Source organism: Callorhinus ursinus, unplaced genomic scaffold (genome assembly GCF_003265705.2).
Source record: "Callorhinus ursinus isolate GAN/ISIS: 27379988/994484 unplaced genomic scaffold, GSC_fseal_2.0 scaffold12, whole genome shotgun sequence".
In the NCBI taxonomy this organism is placed as follows: domain Eukaryota; kingdom Metazoa; phylum Chordata; class Mammalia; order Carnivora; family Otariidae; genus Callorhinus; species Callorhinus ursinus.
The window spans coordinates 44,383,568-44,389,567 of NW_027397074.1; positions in this window are offsets into that span (position 1 = coordinate 44,383,568).

Below are 6,000 nucleotides of genomic sequence, written 5' to 3' on the forward strand. Positions count from 1 at the left end.
TCCAGTGTGTTTGTGTTTGTAAGGATGTCAGCATAATGTCTTCAAGGTGAGGTTAAGAAACACTCTTGTCTTGGGGCGCCTGGGTGGCTCAGTCGTTAAGCATCTGCCTTCGGCTTAGGTCATGATCCGAGGGTTCTGGGATCGAGCCCCGCATCGGCCTCCCTGCTCCGCGGGAAGCCTACTTCTCCCTCTCCCACTCCCCCTGCTTGTGTTCCCTCTCTCGCTGTGTCTCTCTCTGTCAAAATAAATAAATAAAATCTTAAAAAAAAAAAAAAGAAACACTCTTGTCTTAAAACTCCCTCCAGGTACTATAATAACTAATGAAGCCTTTGTGACAAGGAAACATGGCAGTTTTTCTTTATCAATAAGCCTCCAAGAAAGCAAGAGAAAGAAGACTAGAACAAGAGCTTAAAAGAATGTAACAATCTGGAGTCAGAATTAATAGTTCTTCATTTTAATACCAAATTGCCCATTGATTTCTTATATGACCCTAAACAAACACAGATTTCTGTACCTTACTTGTCTCCTTTGTCAGTCTAAACACACATGGAGTGAAGTGGGAATTATTTCTGTGGTGCCTATCTACAGAACTCAGCCTAGTACCGCTACCACACCTTTCTCTGGAAATTGCTCTCCCCCCACTCTATCATCTGACTCCTCCAGGAGATTCCATGGCCCAGCGCTCTGGCCATAGCTTCTTAGTCCAATACTCTGCCCCTAACTCCCAATGGAACAGTGAGCCCCAGCAACTGGATACTTAGGTAGGGGACCTAGAGAGTCAGTCTCTCCTCTCCCTCTCTGTCTGGTAGCTTGGAATCAAAAAGATGCAAAACAGGAGCTACCAGGATCCAGGTTTCTGCCAGGTAAGGGAACTCTGTCTATAGCGAGAGAGAGGGAGAGAGATAAAGCCCAAACAGCAGAAGCAGAAGCAAGAGGCAGAAAGAGAGCTCTGGAAATGGTCTTTTCCTGTTGAAATAGTTCTTAATGGTTCACTGCAACCACAACCCTCCTCCCAGCGTTGTCTTACCATGAGATAGCCCAAGGTCCATCTGATAAATGTCTTATTTTGCTTGAGCTGTTCTGGAGTTTTTCTTGGAAGCAATAAAGGTCTAATTCATGCTCTATTCCTAAAGCTACCATGAGAAACCACTAGAAGGACTTCTTCAGCCTTTTGAGTGTCTGTCATACTGATGGAGGAAAGGAGATGTCACACCCCCAGCCAATGCCAGCAGATGCAGCTCATTCTCATTCCACACACCAGGGCATTCTGACACTTGAGTATGCATCGGAGGTGGCTCTCCACACCTACAAGCTACATGTACGAAGGATATCCATACTATTTTTCTGCTTAAGGAATGGAACTGTTTTAAATGAATGGATAAAGAACTCTAATTTTTTTTCATTCCCTGTATGTCCTAAGGTACAGGATAAAATATTTGTGTAAATAATACTTTGGGCTGAAAATAATGGACAACTTGACTTCTAGTGGCTGAAACAAATAGGGGTTTATTTTTCTTACATAATAGGAAATTTAGAGATAGGACTCTTGGCACTGATCTGGAAATGAAAGATGCCAGCTCCAGCAGCTCTACAGTAGCCTTGACTTCTCTTTCTTGCGCTTACTCCTGGTCACAAGATGGCTGCTGATGCTCTAGAACACATCCCCAGTCAGGGAAAAAAGAAGGCAGAAGGATCAATACTACGCACACTCCCTGTTGTCCTTTTTTATTTGGAAAACGGAAACTATCCCAAAGCTACTCCTCCCCTGGTCAACCCCCCAGTTGTGTTTACACTGGCCAATATGAGGGCATCTGGCCACACTTACTTTCAAAAGAGGCTGCAGTAGTGGGAAACCGGATCCTCGTGCTTGCTTAGACCCAAGCTTCCCAACTGGTGTGCTGGGTTGCATAAGGCCTTTGGGTTACAGTTCAGCCGCATCAAATGGATCTCCTCATTTCCTGGTGTAGCAGAGCCCTTCTGGCTGGTTATCTCTGGGACCAAGCATGGTCTTCCAGAACACCTTGCAGGGTGGCCTGAGAAGAGTGGTGTCCAATGACGTGCCCTGTAGTCCCTCCAGGTGGTGAGCATAGGGAGCAACATCTAGCTCTTGCTGACAGCATGCTGAGCCATGGAAGCATGCACTGGGGCAGAGTCTGCAGTGATACGCTGGGACAAAGTGGTCTGGAGGCTGCTGAAGAGGTTTCTAGAACAGGTGTTCAAGGAGATTGCACAGTCTCAGTGTGGCCCTTAGGGGTTGGGAATCAGGGAAGTCAAACAGGGGCCCCTGGTAGGATCAGCTCTGGTTGACTACCCCCAATTTCAGCCTTCCCCTATATCAGAAACTTCTGTCCATGTGCAGTTGATGTACCATTTTACCAACCTACCTGAGGCCCAGTGTGGTTTGAGAAAACAACATGTTCTGTTACAATGTTTTCCATTCACAAAGTGCTCTCACACATTCCCATTCATGTGATCTGCAAATTACAGCTTCATCACAATTTTTATTTTTTTTTAAGATTTTATTTATTTATTTGACAGAGAGAGAGAGAGAGAGAGCACAAGTAGGCAGAGAGGCAGGCAGAGGGAGAGGGAGAAGCAGGCTCTCCACTGAGCAGGGAGCCTGACGTGGGACTCGATCCCAGAACTCTGGGATCATGACCTGAGCCGAAGGCAGCCGCTTAACCGACTGAGACACCCAGGCGCCCTTCATCACGACTTTTAGACCCTCGGTATGAAAAGTTTGGATTTATAATACATTCACATTATTACATAAAACTTTAACGCTGTATTTGTCAAAAGAATGTTAAACTTAAAAAAATCATTTCAACTATTAAAAATTTTGAATTGTAAATATGGTTCTAGTTTTTTTATTTTTAGTCATCAATTTGTATGAGCAAAATTGTGATGACTTTCATGAATTTGAAGAGCTTGTCCAAAAAAAAAAAAAAAACCCACTGGAAGAGAAATTATATTTAATCATTTCAACCCTGAAATCTGATTATTAAAATTTAGGTTTGTGGAAGCAAGCTCAAGTTTCTTGTTTAAAAAAGAATAGAAAATATTTTATTTGGAAGTTTTATCCAAATTTAATAATTCATATCTTTCTAAATATTTTTATTTTTCTTATCATAATTATCTAATACAAAGAGAATGTAATAGATGTGTTTTCTCCAAGCCCCATACTGATGCTTCCAAACCCCCTCCAGGTTAGCACAGAGAACTGTACAAATTTAATCATTTTCCATGTGTCAAGTCATGAAAACTGTTTGGAAGCACTGGCTGAGACCTACCATCCATCCCCAGGGGTGGACATGCCACCATCCTGACGCATCGAGGTCCTTTTTTACAAAGACGACGCAGAGAATGAATGGTAGCTGGGCAGCCACCAGCCATCTGCCATGGTGGGTTCTAAGTTTGTTTCCACTGTATTCATTTCAGGACATTGAGTAATTGTGTGCTTACTTCCTTAGCTCTCATTTAAAGGTATGCTCAGACTTGGCCCCCAGTACAAAGTAATTAAGTGAAGCATCTCCATGCATAGCTCCTTTCTCCAGATGTCTTGTGGTATGGTTCAATTACATTAATAACAACATTACGGAACAACTCCATTTTGAACAGATTTTTTGGGGGGGGGGTAGGCAGGGATAATCCCAGCCAAGCGTTCTAGCTGAATTGGGATGGCCACACTGTTTGCTGTTGTTCCTTTCCGTTTCCCAGCCTCTGAGAACAAAGAGTTTCAAGAGGAGAATGCCTGGTGCAAAACCATTCTATCTGTATCTCATGGGGGGAACGGTGTCTGCCCTGATCTCCTTAAATTTTGTATTATCTGTGGCTCCCCGCCCCCTCACTTTTCTACCTGTGATTTAATTTGCCACGCATTTATTTAGCACTTACCCTGTGCTAGTAATGAGGGAGCAGGAGGCCAGCTCAGGACAAAGCACAGGCTGACACCTCGAGCCGCCCCACGCCAGACTCCCAGGTGGGATGCGTGACCTTCCTCAGGCACTCCCAGCTGCCCTAAAATTAAGGGAAGGGAAAAACAAATGGTTAGCTAACGGAGATCACAGTCCTGCAGGACAGGAGTCTCCCTCAGTTTACAATTGTCTTAGTGATTTACAAGGAAAAAGCATTCTTATCAATAGCCTAACTTCCAGAGACCCGTAGACTCAGTTTCACGGAGCCCTAACATCACCCTCCCCTCCATAGTGATGTAGGAAACAAAGGCAGAAGGAAGTGTAGATAAAATTAAATGTCCTTATAACCTGCAGCCCCTTGACAAATCTTGAGACAAGCCGACTGTAACGTTCCTCCAGGAAACTCCCATCTGTCTTAAGGTTAAGGCTTTGCTAGAAGGAAAAACTACCTTAGCTTGACAATAGCAAGGCCTCCAGTATCTTGTAAGTCCTCTTTAGCATATGAAAGTCCTTTTGAAAACCTCTCTTTTTCCTTACCTCCCCCAACTCCCAAGTTTCTCATCAGTTACCCCTCCCACTTATAATGCAGCCCTTTCTGCCCACAGGTCCTGTCCCTGGGCTTTAATAAAATCACCTTTTTGCACCAAAGATGGCTCAAGAATTCTTTCTTGGCTGTTGGCTCTGGACCCCAACACTCCAAACTACACCACTAGTATGGAGGGCACAAAGGTGATTTACCCTAGAGCTGGCCCAGGATGCCGAATGATGGTGTACTGAAACTGGATAGACCAAAGGCTGAGAATATTTGGATCATATCCTGGGAAGGTGATTTGTCTAGTGTGGCAGGGCGAGAAGAGGAGTAAAGAAGGGAACCGAAGCAAGATGGTGAAGGTCTAAAGAATTTAAACTTTAAGCAACAGACAACAGGAAGCCTTCAAAGATTCTAAGGCCAAGTGTGGTTTGAGAAAGCAACATGCTATGGTATTATGTTTCCCGGTTTACAAAGTGCTTTCACACATATTCCCTTTGATGGGTTCCTTAATTTTCAGCAAATTAATTATGAATGGGTACGAAGGAAGTCACAGCTGGAGGAACATTTCCACCAGCCAGGTACATGCTTTCAGAGTAGCAAGAGTGTGGGCTTTGGTTGCAGCTTGCCTCGGCTGCTTTCCACCTGTCTGAACCTGGGCAAGGTCTTTAACCTCCCCGAGCCTCCGTGTCCTAAAATACAAAACGGGGCTAATAATAGCATCTACTTCACTGAGTTACTGTAAGGGTTAAATGGCAAAATATATAACTACACACGTAAAGTCTTGAGAATGGTGCTTTGTGTGTAAGCTCTAAAAAATCTATTGTTACCTTGTGATTTATTTTCAACTCAGAATTAATAATTTTCTACACATATATTGCATACATACATATTTTGCATACACACAATCTGCCCCACTAGAATTAAGATTCATAAGAAGGGAGTGGTCTGTCATGTTCTAAGGGTCAATTATAGCACTTGACCTAGAGTAAGTAGCCTCTTAATTAATGTTTGTTAAATGAATGAACTGTGGGTGAGACAATGCTATGCACTCACCAAACCTTTATATCCCTCTCTCCTGGGCAATTACAGAGGATCATGTTTCCCAGGCTCACTTTGTCTAGGTGGAACCGTGTGACATGTGATGACCAAGGGAAGGTACTCTGGCCCCTAAAACCTCTGTGAGATCCTCCAGACTGTCTCTCCGCCCCCCCTGCGGATGCTCTTGCTGAGGATTCTGAACCCTGGAGGATGCAGGGGCACTCTGAAATTCACTTGGATTCCTGAGTCTCTGCCTGTAGGAGAGGTACACAGGGGAGCTGACACAGCAGAAATAGCCATGTTGGAGTTTGCAGAAGCAAGAAGTAAACTTCCATTTTGTTAATCCACCAAGGTTTTTTTTTCTAATAGCAGTTAGTTTGACTAATGCAAAAGGAAGGAAGGAAGGAACGGAGGGAGGGAGGAAGAAGGAAGGAAGGAAGGAAGGATGGAAGGGAGGGAGGGAGGGAGGGAGGCCCAGTCACTTTCAGGCTTTTGTCTAATAGGAATAAGCAATAC